This window comes from Pleurodeles waltl, chromosome 9 (genome assembly GCF_031143425.1).
Source record: "Pleurodeles waltl isolate 20211129_DDA chromosome 9, aPleWal1.hap1.20221129, whole genome shotgun sequence".
Lineage (NCBI taxonomy): Eukaryota > Metazoa > Chordata > Amphibia > Caudata > Salamandridae > Pleurodeles > Pleurodeles waltl.
The window spans coordinates 706,907,620-706,923,978 of record NC_090448.1 but is presented as its reverse complement, the minus strand read 5'-3'; positions in this window follow the sequence as shown (position 1 = coordinate 706,923,978).

Here is a 16,359-nt window from a genome sequence, read left to right as displayed (position 1 = left end):
AGAACCGGCGGCAATGTTGATGTGCAGACAGTGCAGTAGCACCCGTCGTGCATTTCACTGCCCGAATGCGAGATAGGGCTGTGCCTGGGGGCCCCTGCACTGCCCATGCCCAGTGCATGGGCAGTGCAGGGGCTCCCAGGGGCACCCCAAGTCTCCCTTACTGCCAGCCTTTGACAGGCTTGCGGTTGGGGACTCATAATCCCCAGGGCAGCTGTGCTTGCACTGCTGCCCTGGAGATTAGGACTGCCAGGCGGAAGCCTAGTGGTATAGTGGAGGGGCCGGCGGTATGGCCGTGGCTATTGCGCCACGGTCATAATAGCTGGCCGAACACCGCCAGCCTGTTTGCCGTGTTACTGCCAGCTTACCTCTGGCCACCAGGGTCGTAATGAGGCCCTTAGTCTCAGGAACAGTCGGACTCAGAATAGAGCCAGTCCTACTGCAACATATGAAAAACCTCAAAACAAGGCTCCTGAGATGATACTCAAACTTGAACTGTGTCCTAAAATATTCCTACAGTTCAGAACTGATCCTGCAAACAGTTCCAAAGCCCAAAGCAAGTGACATTTGTCTACCTGGGTGCTATTTTGCCTGCGCAATAAAGGCTTTCAAGCTATTTGTTGCAACATAGCATTCTCTTGTGAACATGTGTGGTGGCACCATGAGACAGTTGCCTGTCCTGGCCTTCATAGAGCACTGGCCTTGTTGGTCTATGGTCCACATTCCATCTTGTAGTTACCCAAGTATTGGCTGTTTCTGTGAAGTTAGGAAGTTTGAACAGAATAGTGATCACTGTCACATTAATCATCAGGACATTACTTGCTGGTAGCAGAACAGGAATCCAGACAAAGCAGGAAATGAGCAATAGTCCTGCAAATAAGCAGAACAGTAGTCCTAAAACCACATTACAAGGGGCCCAGTGTCAGATATGATAATGATCTCATCCAACAAAATCAGACACCAAGGTGCTTGAAATGTATTTGGTATGATTAATATCTCCTGTTCTGTGTTTTGCCAGCATAAATGAGAGAGGTCATGGAATTTTAGTGCTTGCTGCCCCAAAACTCGCTTGGCCTGGTATTTACATGGCATCTTCTCCCAGAAAATGTCTACAGGTTTGACTTGACCACCTTATTCTGATGAAAATAGTTGAGATCTAGTGTTTGCAGCACAAGTCAGAATTGTGTTATATGCAGGGGGTTATTCTACATACCAGAATTTAATGGGCCACCATCATGAGGCCATAGAGTATGAACTAAATAAAATAGGCAATGTGCCATTAGGTCACATGGAGTGATGTAAGAGGAAGCAATATCAGAGTTCTGTGACCTATCTGATTTCAAAGAGAAGGTGCCTATTACAGTCAAAGCTAAGATACAAGCTATGCTAATTAGTAGACATGTCATTTTTTGTAGGGACCCCCGGGGCAGACAGTAACCCCAGGCCTTTTAGAATTATTATTAATTCTCTTACAATCTGCAGCCACTTTTCTACTGCTTGGGCCCTTCAATATGTGGATTGACTGTCCTGATTGCGGAGATACTGCTGACATTTTTGATGGCTGTGCTTCCATGGCCCTTCTCCAATTTGTGGCCTTCCCTACCCGCAGTGCTGGTGACACACTAGAATTAGGGCCTCACATAGAGTTTGGTGGATCATATACGGTGTCACAAAATGTAGCATGTATCTCGTCTGCCATTTTACAAGGGTCATTGGCTCTAATTGACTCTCCAATAGAAAACCCTTAAATGATTTGTTTCTTCCTTGATTAGACTAAGTTGTGGTAATAACCAGTAGATAAACAGTTGTCACTCAGGCACTAACTCTGAGATCACACATAAAGGTCACTCCTGGTTAAAAATCATAGGTGAAAATATCAAATCTGAGGCAACGATATACAATAGATGTACACAGATTAGAAGTCGGGTCACAACAGTCCTTACCAAACAGACAAAACCTTTCAGACCCTGGTATATCACAAAGCTCACTCAAGCTAAATGGGTCTACAAAGAATAAGAGTGAATATGGAAGACAAAATATAAATCGGAACACAAAGAAATATATTCTGCTAAGGACACAGACAGATGTGTTATTAAAGCACGCACAAATTTCTACAGAAATAGTATTCAAGAGGCCTCTAATTCATCCAAGACAATTTTGAATCGTTAACACCTTAACTATGAAAGCAGTGGAAAACAAATTCCACTGTCACACTAATTATGTAATTCTTTAGTCTAGTTCTTTCACAATAAAATGCAAAATATTTACACCAACCTTTCGTTGGATACAATTTTCTCTCTTTCATAAACACCTTAAATATCAGCAAAGCAGATGCTATTCCAAATAAGACCATAACACCTTTTAAACTGTTGACTCAAGATCTTACCACATCCTTTCTAGAAATGATTAAGCCTTGCTTTCCACTGAAAGGTTGTATTCTTTGACTTATACATCAAACTCCATCCTGTTTCAGCAATACTCTAAATCCCACCTTTAGTGCTTGTATTGTCACTGCCTCAGTTTCACCCATTTGTAAGCAGACAATCGTTACCTACTTATTCAAAAAAATAGGCAGGGATCCTTACACACTGAATAAATATCACTATATCTCTGAACTACCAGTGGCAATAAAAGTATTAGAGGAGCATATCAATGATTACATCACTACTTTCTTGACAAACAAAGCAGCTCTATACTCAGATCAGTGACTCAATATCATGGTAAACAATATTGTTAACAAAAATATTTTGTCAAAAATATTGTTCACCACAATATTGTGACCCTATACTTATAAAGGAAATTATAAAATATCGGTAAACACATTGTTGACATTAATATTGTTAAAAAACATACAAAATGTTGTTTTTCTGCTATATTTACATTTTAAAGTAGTAATTCTTAAACATTTTAGTATATGACATTAATGTAATGTAAAGTACATTCCACTAATTTTCTGATACTATGGCCCTCATGAAGAGGCTGGTGATTTTGAGACCTCAAGCCCCTTGGTGACGGTCGGACCACTGCATTCTAGGTGGTAAGATCGCCACATTACGGCCCTGTCGGTCCGATTGCCAGGGAACCACCATCACCGCCCAGAACAAGGCTCCCGACGCGCTGATGGCAGGCAGACTCGTGGTCAGCCACTGCGGCCCTGAACTCAGTGCCGCTGTGCTGACCACGACTCCTGTTTCCACCAGCCTTTCCATGGCGGGGACCCCACCATCGAAAGGATGGTTGAAATGTAGTGCAGGGGGCCACAGGAGCACTGATCATGCCATGGCCACCTGCCCAGCACCCTCAGAGTGCACATTCAGAGGGTGCTGGTGTGCTACGGTATTGGCTTCGGCTCCCTCAAGGGAGCAGAGTCCAATACCGTAGCACTGTTCCCGCCAATGGTCAGCCTGGCAGGAACATCATAATATGATCGGGGGATGCAGCCAGTATGACGGTCAGACTTTTCTGATAGACTTTTCTGATAGCCAAAGTCATAATGAGGCCCAGTATCTTTACATCATCACACATATATATGTATGTTTGTTTCTAAAGCAAATATATATATATGTAAATATATTATCATAAATAATACATGTTTAATGTACATTATATATTTTTTTCTATTTGCTATTAAAACATATCCATTTATATACATATATATATATATATATGTATATATATATATATGTATATACATCTGCAAAAAAAAGAAAATAGGCACCTAAATCGTTATTAAAGGATATAAATATATTAATCTCCCAAATATACAAAATATTAAGCTATTAGAACCCCAAAAAACCTGTAGTAAAAATATTATAAACATTAAAAAAACAAATATTATTAAATATAACATGTAAAGAAATAATAATATAGTTTATATTTAAAAAATATAATGTATAGTATTCCTACTCCATTTTAACCAACAGTAGTGAAAGTGTTGGAGTTTGGAGGGCCTACCTTTACTAATCTCACTCCAGGCTATGCAACAGTAGAGAAAGTGTTTGATTTTGGAGGGTTGAAATTTACTATTCCCACTCCAGAATTAGCAACAGTAGGGAAAGTGATGGACTTCAGAGGGGTTAGATTTATTTCTCCCACTCCAGCCTAAGCAACAGTAGGGAAAGTGTTGGACTTTGGATGGGTGAGGTTTACTATTCTCACTCCAGAATAATGACCTCATTATGAGGCTGGCGGTCCAAGGAGTGCCAACCACATGGTGACGGTTGGACCACCGCAACTATGGCAGTCCAACTGCCACATTATGACCCTGGTGGTTGGACCACCAGGGGACCGCAGTCCCAACCGGGAACATGGTTCCCAATGGTCTGACAACAGTCTGAGTTGTACCCACCTAGGGCTGTGCTGTTCAGCTCCTCCTGGCTGATTACAACTCTACTTACTGCCAGCCTTTCCATTGTGGTCTGCCTGCCATGTAAAAGCTGGCATTAAGCCAGTGATGGGGGCCACAGGTTGGCCCCTGCACTTCCCATTGTCTAGGCATGGGCAGTGCAGGGACCCCTTTGCTCAGTACCATCGGAATGCGCACTGCCTGCTTTGCAGACAGTGCACATTCCGAGGGTGCTGTGGGGCCCCCCTTTGCGACGGTATTGGCCTCAGCTCCATGTGGAGCCGAGACGAATCCTGCTGCACAGTTTCCACTGAGCTGACTGGCGGAAACAGCACAGTGGAAACCTTGTAACGAGGCTGGTGAGAAGACCGCCAGCTCCGTGGCGGTCTCCTCACTGAGAATCTGGTAATTGGCTTGTCCGACGCCAGACTTGTAATCGGGCCCTTAGCAATAGTAGGGAAAGTGTTGGACTTTGCAGGATTTAGCTTTACTATACCCAATCCAGTCTAAGCAACAGTAGGTAACATATTTTATTTCAAAATAATTACATATTTGATTGAGCATATTACTATGGAAACAATGCTAAAATCTTAATATAAACATCATTGAATTGCATTAAATTAAAAATATGTGTAAATACAAAAAATAAAAAATAGTTTAATTTATAAAATGGAAGTGGAAAATCAAACTACATATAATAAAATCAACTTCCCTAAGTACCAACAAAAAGATTAACCCAAGAGTAATAGATTTAATTTAAATGATTGCATAAAACAATTTAAATAACAAATATCATAGCACAATCTTTCTCACTTACCATTAAAACATTTTTTTAACAGTTACAAAATTATAAGTTTAAAGGTATATCCATAACTAATTACCACTTAATAAATTACATGTAAATACCAATTATTATGAAAAACACATTTATTTTCTTCCAAACCAACTCACCAAAACAGTTAAACACATTTTAAAATGCATGTATAATGCACAAACAAAATACTTAAAAACATATAAAAATATAATAAACAGCATAACAGTTACAGAATCAATAATAAACAAATTAATTTTACACAACTACTAAGCAAATAATAAATATTGTAAAGCATTCAACATTAAATTAAATTACATTTAATTGTATTTAATTTCCCACTGCATACCCAACAGCCGACAACTAAAATATACATTAAATAAATCAATATTAAACAATGTAATCAATTAATAATCAATTAAATAATTATCAATTAAGAATGAAGGAATTATTCCTTAATTAAGGCTGTCTTACCCACACAGACCCAAAAACCCGCTACTAAATTTTAACTTACTTTACTAATAATAACAATATAAAAAAATTACGATTTCAATTGTAAAATCAAACCCAAACCCCCAAAATGTGCATAATCAATACATTAAAACAGTAATTACCAATACAAAACAAATGAATAATAAAATAAATATATTTCTCATTTAAATATCTTCCCACCCTATTACCCTACAAACCCAACAACCTGCTACAACACTAGCAATTACTAATAGCAATTAAATAAAAAATACTTAGTCACTTAAAATTACAGTCTGTATTTTAAAACAATATTAAAAATTATACCAACAATATCACGCATAAAATAATATATTATTTAAAACATATTAAAATAATTAAATTAGTGGTGAGTGTTGAATCCAGCAGCTACCCTGGCTGATGAGGGGTCATACCTCAAAACTGGTCCCAGAATGCTTGCTTCTTGTCCAGGGTGGGCCTGGCCTGGCAGCTTGAGCTGGACTTTTCCCATGGAGAGCAGAGTCAAGACTAATTTGCAGTTGGCTGGATCCAAACTGGGGTGGCATGGTGAGCAAAATATTCATGGATTTAACCCAGATCTGTGACTGGGGTGAATGTTTGCATTGCTCTGCATTCCTTGCATCATCTGTTCATTTTGCTTTCATCCATGGGTGAGTCAGCGGTCACTCAACTCAATACATCACCCCACACAGAGTGCAACCACCCCACCAGATGACAATATGCTCTATCATCATCCAGAGTGGTGGAGCGACTCTCAAGAACATAATGCTTCTGTGCTAATGTTTCCTGTATACTGCACATTGAACTTCTTTCTTGATTTCCTGAGTTTCTCCCCTGCAGTCCAGGCTGTACACCCCTCTGTTGCAGCCGGGCCTCCAGACATTGCCACACTCGCGTACATGCCAACATTCTACAGCAGGCAAGTGGGAGATTTTTAAAAAGTAGCCAGGAGAATGTATTTTCTCCATTGACTTATGTTGAAGCAGAAGCATTCTCCTTGCATTGGGCCGATTGTTATGTATGGTGACATACTTTTGGCAGTTTAATAACATAGTGCAAACAAAAACAGAATTCTAAACTCTGTTTTTGTTTGTGCTGTGTAAAACTGCAAAAATAAAATGTAGAGATTTTGCTCTAGTGTCCCCCTCCAAGAATTAAGACAAAGTGTTAACTATTGATGTCAAATGTAATTATTGGAGGGGGAGAATCAAGCGTGCAAATAAGCATCAACACTTTATTTTTGGCAGTTTTACAAAGATCTGAATCTGGTTTCTGAATGCAGGAATCAGGAGGCAGGAGACTAGCTTTGAAATCGGTAGTCTCCCCTCTGAATTGGGAGTCTTGGCATGTATGCACACAGATGTGGCAGGTCCTAAACGGACTGTTGTGAACTTGCTTGCACCCCTCTCTTTGGAACCCTACGGTGACACACCTTACGCAATGGTTTACTCATTGGTCACTGGTAGACATTTGGAGGACCCTGAATCCGATCGACTAGAAAATACTCCTTTTATTCTCCACCCCATGATCTCCATGTCTGGATTGATCATATCCTTTGTCACCCTAACATGCAGCTCAAATTACAGAGACAGAATAATGGGCAAGATCCTGTCAGACCACAACCCACTAATGATACACACTGCATGGCTTGACCCCGCCCGCCGTACCTACCTGACACTTGCAGCCAACTGCAATTGAGGACCCAGTGTTCCCTGAAATGGTCCGCAAGATGCACATTAACTATGGAGCTGACAATAGTAACACAGCCATCACACGCCTGGTTGAGTGGGAAGCATTGAAAACTGTGATTTGTGAACATTGCATACAAGCAGTCATAGGGACAGGTGGCGCGATAGGTCATGAACTTGCACAGGCGGAGACCTCATTGGGGGTTTTGAGAAGGTGGCACTGATAGATGACGCTGCAAGAATTGTGCTGTCAGATGCATGAGACCACCATGCCAAGCGGCCCAGTTGTTTTAGTCACTCACCAAACTAGGGTGCATACGCACAGAGGATTAAGAGCCCTGTTAATTGAGCACAACTATCTAGTGGCCCAACTCCAGTGGCCCGCCCAGTGGCTAGCTGGCACAATCTAACAGAAGTGGGCATTGCGGCAGAGACTAGAGTGCAGACTCAGGTACAGGAATTAATCCTCACCGGCTCTGCATTGTCAGTGTCCTCCTTGGGATGGCACACTGGAGCCACTGTAGAGCACTTTGGCTGTCACCTTGGGTTTCTGGGTATGGTCCAGAGAACCCCCTTGGCTCCTTATGCATCTTCCAGTCTAAAGTCTTATCCCGTTCCAGATGTTGATGGAGCAAATAGATCTCCAAGCAGGTTAGTTCCTGGTGTATAGGCACCTTTTGGTGGAGTTGGAACACTTTTGAGGCAGCACCAACATGCAGCCTGCCCCGCACCCTCTGGTGCAGACCCTCCACACAATGAGGGTAGTCTGATTTCCTGGCTCACAAAAGCCATTTCTTATAAAGCGCAAACCACATCAGCATTGCTTCAATGTACCTTGGAGCAAGACAGTGGGCGATCTACCCATGTAATGTTTCACACAACACCAGGTTTCAGTGTATACAACATATTATATTGCATAGAGCCTATCTAACACAAGTCAGATTGCACAATGTATACCCTGCGATGACGACTGAGTGTCTGTGATGTCACATCCCTGTGCCAGATATGCTGCATATGTTTTGGAGCTGTTCCATTGCCCGCGGTCTGTGGGTGGAGGCCTTCATGACTCTCACCAGTTTCACAGGCCATACCAATCTGGACAACGTGGCTGTCTGCTGGGCTTCTACAAGCATAAAAAAGCGGGCAGCGCCACAAACCGCTTTATAGCTCTGGCACTGTTACTTGTTAGGTGGGCAATTGCAATGCATAGGAAGACTCCGATACTCCCAAACGTGGCACGGGGCAGGTGATGGTTGTCCAGTGGGGCGGAGGGGAGGCAGCAGCGATTCGCAAGGAAGAGGTGTGGGGGACTGAGATAGTGGCTTATTGCAGCCACACGGAATAGGCTCCTCTCTGTGCTTCAGGGATATGCAGAGAGCGATGATAGCTTCACATAGTGGGCCAGACCCGGTGGGGGCCCTTGAGACAGCTGATGTGGACTCACCCCCTCTTTTTTCTTGTGTCCCCCATCTACCTCCCTTTTCCCACATCCCCCTTATGAGTTGTGGCAGACTTTTCCTGCACTGCAGCAGTTAGACACTTTCATCTCAGACACATCATTATCAGCACATTGTGGCTAGATATCTGCAGAATGGCACAGTGGCAATTCCCCAACCCCAGGAGGTTAAAGAGCACTCCTAGATCATGCCAGTGTTAACTACACATGAGAAGGGACCCGGACTCAGAGTTTTTGTTTATGTATTCATGTTCCATAGCAATTGTATCATCACGATTTACTGGGCAACACTGGTATTGAACTTCTATGATATACAATAATGAGACTACACTAATGCAATGTTCATCATGTTCTATGTATATGGAATGTACCAACACCCAAAAAGGATGGTTTAAAAAAAGCACAATATTTCTGCATTACAGTATTTTTATTCTGATATTAATATGCTTCAGTATTTTGAACTTGATATTTTGTCTAAACACTTTAGATCAAGGGTCTTCAAACTGGGGGTGGGCCTCCATAGGGGGGCCTCAGGTGATCTTAGGTGGGGTGGCAAAAGAAGCATTATGCAACTAACTGCTTTGATTTAAGCAGAAAATTATTTATTGTATTTTTAAAAAGGTAACAGAACTTAACTGCAATGTTTAAAAAAGTGTAGACATATTTTTTTTCCACTTGGGGGGGGGTGGCACGGCATTAAAAACTTTGAAAACCTCTGCTCTAGACCCAATGCAATGGGGGTTTAGGTCTGTGCACAGCAGGGAGATAGCTTGAGTTACTCTTTTGTATAATATCTGTTTGATGCTGGATGAGGGCACCAGAGCAACACTGATTCTATTGGACCTCTTTCGCGCCTTTGATACAATTTTTCATGATATTTTAATAATTGGACTATACAAGTATGGATTCAAGATCAGCACTGGTCTTGGATTTGATAATTTTTTTAAAGACAGAAGGCAAGTGGTCAAAATCTACCAAGCAATTAAAGATGCAGATATTGCCTAAGATGCTGAGATAATCTTGAAGTTATCATTTATATTTGGAACTCAGCAAGCTGATATAATGACGTACCACAGAAAGTTTATTTGTGATAGATTGACAATTGTGACATTGTGCAAATAGTTTGTGATCATGTTATACTGTATCAGGGATCAAAGGGTCAATGTTGGACAATACCCTCCTCCTTTAGGAGCTCCAATGATAGCCCTTGCCTGGGCCATTCTCAAATATGAGTAGATGTTGCTTAGGTGTTAAAAACAGTGAGGCAATACTATCAGTGTATGCAATGACATAAAAGGTGAACAGCCACAGCAAGGAAGGTGACATCTTGAACAAATTCCGACCAGTATTTTTTAAACCAATAAAGAATTATAATAGCCGACCTATGCACTAATAGGTTGGTTTTTACAATTCCAAATCATATTGAGTTGCATTCTGACCTTTTTCTTAAATATTAATGAGGTAGGTCGCAAATTGTGACTTTCCACGATCGGAGGCCCTGACAGGAATTGTAAATAATTATCAGAGTAAACTCAGAAGCCCTCATTACGAGGGGCTAAATTTCATGTGTGATAATTGTCACACAAAGCCAAATCCAAGTATTCAGAATGTATTGGTTTCAGTGGTTATCACCTTATAAAATTTTATTCTGCAAAATGGGGATTTGGAGGAGGTAATTTACAGGCACAATTTCCCCCTCATAGAAATCAGCACACTTGATCTGCATTTGATGATGGTGGCAAGGGGTTATAAAAACAAACCTCATTTGAATTAATGTTAAGATAAATTAATTTATTTTGACCTTTTAAAAATATGAAATGTCATGATACGTTTAGATAAATAGAAAATGAATATTTTTTATTATTATAAAATATCTGAATAACTTTTTAAATGGAAAAATAAATGTACACGTTTTACATTAATTTAAATTCATGGTTTGCATAGGGTGTAGTATCTTTTAATGTGTAATAACTACACATTTTAATTTAGGTGGAATTTTTTAATAAATCTTTTGAAAATAATTGCAATTAACGTAATATACTTTAATTAATTACATCTATATATAAAAATCAACTTAATTTTTTATTTTGTTCTGAGTTTATAAATATATATAAAATTATTTTACATTAATATTTATCATAAATAGACATTCCTCATGAATTGTTGCCTTTTCCCATCATTCCACAATTTTTGTGCTCAGAATTGAATGGGGCTCTAGCTTTGGGGATCATACTGCTCTTGAGGAACCAACAAAAGCAGTGTAGAATGCTCTTTCTTCAGTAACCTTGAATCCATTAATATAACGCAAATGAAAAAAGAAGTTTATTTAACCTGATAGGTTTCCATTTCTTTAATTAGATTTCTTTAATATTTCAAATCAGCTGAATATCAACTATTTCTTAATTATTTTTCTTCATTAGTTTAATTCAAATTAACAGGAGCCAAAGCTGATCGTGTGTACCCACTATTCTTCAGGGTGGCAAAGCAAATGCACTTAAAATTTGTTTGCTACTATAATAAATGGTTCATAGTAGTATTTCCATGTTTATGTCATTACTGCATATGAAATCCGATAGTACGTAGCATTTACGGTTGTACTAAATCACTCAGATGCATACTCGTTTTACAGGTTGTTGCATTCAGAATGTAATAGCAAAACTAACAATATTCAGAGGTAATTGCAGTAATTCTCTCACTTTAGACATATATATCAAAAAGATCATTTTTAATTCATGATTAGATGACACCTCAATAGCATCTTAAATTAAATGTCAATGGTCCAAAACATGTAATTATTTTACTGGTAGAAATGGTGATCAGGTCTGTAGGAAGATGGGATGGTTCCAGTTGATGTGTCATTAAGAGTTATCTCCTGAGAGGACACATCCAGTTTGCTTGGAAGTGTCCAGTTCTCCAATTCTGGCAGTAGAGGTATTCATTGTCTGGAATTTGAGAGGCCAAAGCTTCTCCAACAGAGCCTGTCAAGAGAGTGGTATGTTGCAGACCTAGAGGAGAACTTGCGCAAGGCCTTTGGCTTGACTCTCCATGTAGTTCCACGTGCCGTCTCAGAAGAGAGGACTTGGCCAACTATTAGGGCCTTTACAGCACCATGCAGTGATCTTGTGGTGTACAAGGATTTTGTGGCCAAGCTTCTGAAATTCTTTTCTTTGAAACATTCATTGGAGCCATCAGGGAATCCAAGTTAAGTCGAGTACTTAGAGCAGGTTTCCTTATGGAACCTAGTGCTAAAGACCTTTTTCGTAATCATCATGTCTGCTAGAAGGCTTTGGTATTTAAGATCTCTGGTAACTGTCTCAGAATATTCCCAAATAGGATTATCAATTCCATGATCTGGATTTGATCCTAAGGTGACTTCAAATTTGCATACAGATGAGGAGATCTACGGACTGCGCATCTACTTCTTTCCCCTTTCTTGTTCTCACCCGTGTGTCTTTTCACTCTAATTTATGCAGGACAGTTGAGATTTTACTGTCAAACTGCTGTGTTTAAACGGGCAGATTGTCTATCAATTACAAAAGGTCCTGAAATCATGGGTTACTTTCTGAGTTGGTGGATGCATCTGTTATTATAAAAGCATGTCTGCTAACAGAGGAATACCAAGTGTCATACAGGTCAGTCTAGCTGTGGTTCTCCTCTTTCTGAGCAGAATCTCGGAGGTGACTCAGGGGAACTGTCATATGTATGATTTGGTTTGGCATTAGAGGTTCACGGATATTGCAGGAAACACACCTCACCACACAGGAGGCGGACAAACTGAGGCGTAGGTGGCAGGGACAACTCTATGCCACTGTATCTTCGGCGCACGCTAGGGGGGTAGTAGTTTGGATCAGGGCGGGAGTCCCGTTTGAGGCCATTTCAATAGACCTGGACACAGAAGGGAGATATGCAGTGGTAGAGGGTCGACTACAAGGCAGACCAGTGGTGCTGAGTTGTATATATGCACCAAATCAGGACCAGGCCTCCTTTTGGCGCACACTATCAGGGCGAATGGCGACGTGCTCAGGAGACTGCTTCCTAATCGGGGGGACTTCAATTGCACACTGGATCTGGGGCTTGACCGTTCCTTCCCTCGGGTGCCTGGGGCGGCGGCGTACAAAATGGTGGAGGCTCTGAAATAATGGATGAGGCACTGGGGAGTGGAAGACACATGGAGATTGCAGCACCCACAGACAAGAGATTATTCATTCTACTCGGGATTACACCACCTCCACACTAGAATAGATAGGGTGGTATGCTCAGGCTCCATTACACACGAAATGGTTTCCTCTGAATACTTAGGGCGTACAATATCTGATCATAGCCTACTAATGGTCACTTGGCATAGGACAGAGACTAGGGCCCCAATACCGATGTGGAGACTCCAGTCAAGGGCACTGGAGGATCCGGCATACAGGGAGGAGTTGCGGAAGTACCTAAGGGAGCATATCAGAATTAACAAAGGCTCCACAGGATCCCGCAGGACGGAAAGGGATGCACTCAAGGTAGCTACAAGAGGTTATTGTCTGGGACAGTCAGTGGGGATCAGACGTGCTCTAGTTCGTGAATTGAATCAACTAGAAGAGGACCTGCACAATAGGGAGGTTGAGCAGGGAAGCGATCCGGAGGCCGGCCGCAGACTGTCCAGAGCCATACCACCAGACACTAGACAGACTCAGGTGTCATGATTATTGGAAACACATGTTGTCTGTGCAGGCCGAGGAGGGTAGAGCAGGCGGCTTGCTGGCCTGGTTGGTGTGACCCACGGGGGGAATGACCCGATAACGAGTGTGAGAGGGACGACTGGGGACCTGGTCTACTTGCCGGCTGAAATTAATGATGTGTTCAAATCCTATTATACGACCCTGTACAAACACCCAGAGGATGAATTGCCGTGGACGGTGGGTGAGCAGCTGGAGTCACTGCCTCTGATGGGTCTCGGACCAGATGAAGGGGACAGCGTGGGTGAGCAAATCACTCTGGAGGAGGTGAAGGTGGCTATCGTACAGTTGGCTAAGAGTAAGACTCCGGGAACAGACGGGTTACCCATGGAATTTTATAAAACATATATAGATATACTGGCCCCAGCATTGGTTGAGCTTTACGCTGAAGCCTTTGAGAGTGGTATTCTACTGGGGACCCTGAGGGAGGCACTGGTGGTGCTGTTACCCAAGACAAAGGCCAAGGAGAGGTCGGTGACTGACTTCCGCCCCCTGTCAATGCTGAATTGTGATTTTAAGATCCTCAGCAAGGTGCTGGCTAAGAGAATGTTACAACACATTCCCAACCTTGTGCATGAGGATCAAAATGGTTTTGTGCCCGCACGCAGAACATCCCTGAATCTCAGGCGGTTGTTTATGATCCTACACCGACCCTTCACGGAGAGACAACCTGAGGCTATGCTCTTGTCAGTAGATCTAGAAAAAGCATTCGATTCGGTAAGGTGGGACTATCTTAGAGCAGTGATGAAGAGAATGAGGATGGGAGAGAACTGGATCCTCTGGGTAGAGTTACTGTATCATCGACTGGTGGCTAGGGTGCGAGTTGGAGGAGTGGTGTCTGAGTCTTACCCCATAGGCTGGGGCACAAGGCAGGGCTGCCCCCTCTCACCCCTGTTGTTTGCGATTGCCATTGAGCCACTAGCGGCACAGTTTCGTACAGAGGGATGGGGTAGAGGGGTGACACTAGGTTGTGAGGAGCATATCATCTCGCTCTATGCAGACGACCTGCTGATATATTTGAGAGTCGGCCAGTCCGGAATCCCTTGGGCACTGGCACAGCTAGAGGGTTTTGGTGCAAACTCAGGTCTCTGGGTCAACGGGGGAAGACGCATGTTTTCCTGCTGACTGAGGGTGCAGAGCACCCGCCTGTGTGTCCGGCGGATCTCCCTTGGTCACCACGTTCCTTCAAGTACTTGGTTATTCAGATTTTCCACAATTTAAATGACCTGCGAGATGGGAATCTGGGTGGAGTCCTTTGTTCCTTGTGATCATCAGTGCAGTTCTGGCGTTCTTTTCGACTCCCAATGATGGCCCGAGTGGCCCTGACTAGACTGATGATGGTGCCACATCTCTTGTATTACTTCACGAACCTACCGTTGATTGTTCCTGGGAGATGGTTCAGGGAATTGGATGCGCTCCTTAGGGGATTGGTGTGGGAAGGGAGGCGCCAACGGACGTCGCTCTCCGTTCTCCGTCGGCCTGCGCTGGAGGGGGGACTGGCGGTCCCGGATTTTGAGCTGTACCACCAGGCATGCCAGCTGCAATGGGTGGCTAGGTGGGTCTCTGGGGGACATCGAACGGGACTGAGAGTGGCCAGCTATGAGATAAAGGTAGAGGCGTTGGTGGCGGACCTATTAGGTGCTGGAGTCTGGGGTCCGGGGGTCAGTCCTTCTGACAGCAGCATTCTCCAGCTGGAAGAGATGCCTGAGGCGGACGTGCCCTATTCCCCAGGTTTATCGCTGACTGGGAGACCATTGAATGCATCAGGCGATACCCTAACCGAGGGCTAGGTTAGGGCTTGGACTCGGGTGGGACTGCTTACGATAGGAGACCTCTTTAAGGAGGGGAAGTTGCGACCTTGCGAGAGACTAGTAGAAGAAGAGGCGATCCCCGTGGGTCAATTCCTGACATACCAGGTGCTGGTTCTAGCGATATGACGACTATGGTCAACAGTGAACGTGGAACCAGAGACACATGCTATATTGCATCTGCTTTTGATGGAAGGAGCGGATAGTCACCTGGTCACCAAACTATATAAGGCATCGATTGATGCCACCCTAAAACCCTTACAAACCCTGCGAGCAAAATGGGAGGCAATAGGGGGTAGGGACCTAACAAATACAGAGTGGCAGAGGGTGCTTGCATACCCCCGGAAAGTATCTAGAAACACACGTTTTCAATATATACAATATAATTACATTCACAGAACATACCTTACCCCACACAGACTCAGGGTGATATACGGGGGGAGCCCAGGGCCTGCCCTAGATGCCAGAAGATGGATCCAGACTTCTCCCACATGGTATGGAGCTGCGCCAACATTCAGGAGGGATGGGCCCGGGTGTTGAGAGACCTGGGGGAGACCCTTGGCACTGGACTTCACATGAACCCCCACTCATGTCTGTTGGGACTCCAGGGTAGGCCAGCATCCAAGAAAGTTGGTAGTAGGTTCATAGATCTTGCAATGATATTCTACAGGCGCCGGATAGCATTGACCTGGAAATCCCTGACAGGCCCAAAATTAAGGATTGGAGAGCGGATGTATCGTTATGGGCCCAAGCAGAGTTACAGGCACTCCAGAGGGAAAAGGCACGAAGGATTAGGGTCATACACATAGCACCACTATGGAAGGAGATATTGGAGGCTTGGGAGGAACGAGGACGAGGGGATGGAAGACCTCAGGGGAAGGGCATGACGACACACCAAGGCAAGAGACCGGGCCGAGAGGGGTAGGGAGAGAGGGGGAAGTGGGAGGCCAGCTGTTGGGGAGCAGGGAGGTGAGAACAGTGGGGCAATAGCCGGTTGAGAAGGGCAGACCTAGAAGAGGTCAGAACAAACCAAGGAAAACATAGGGA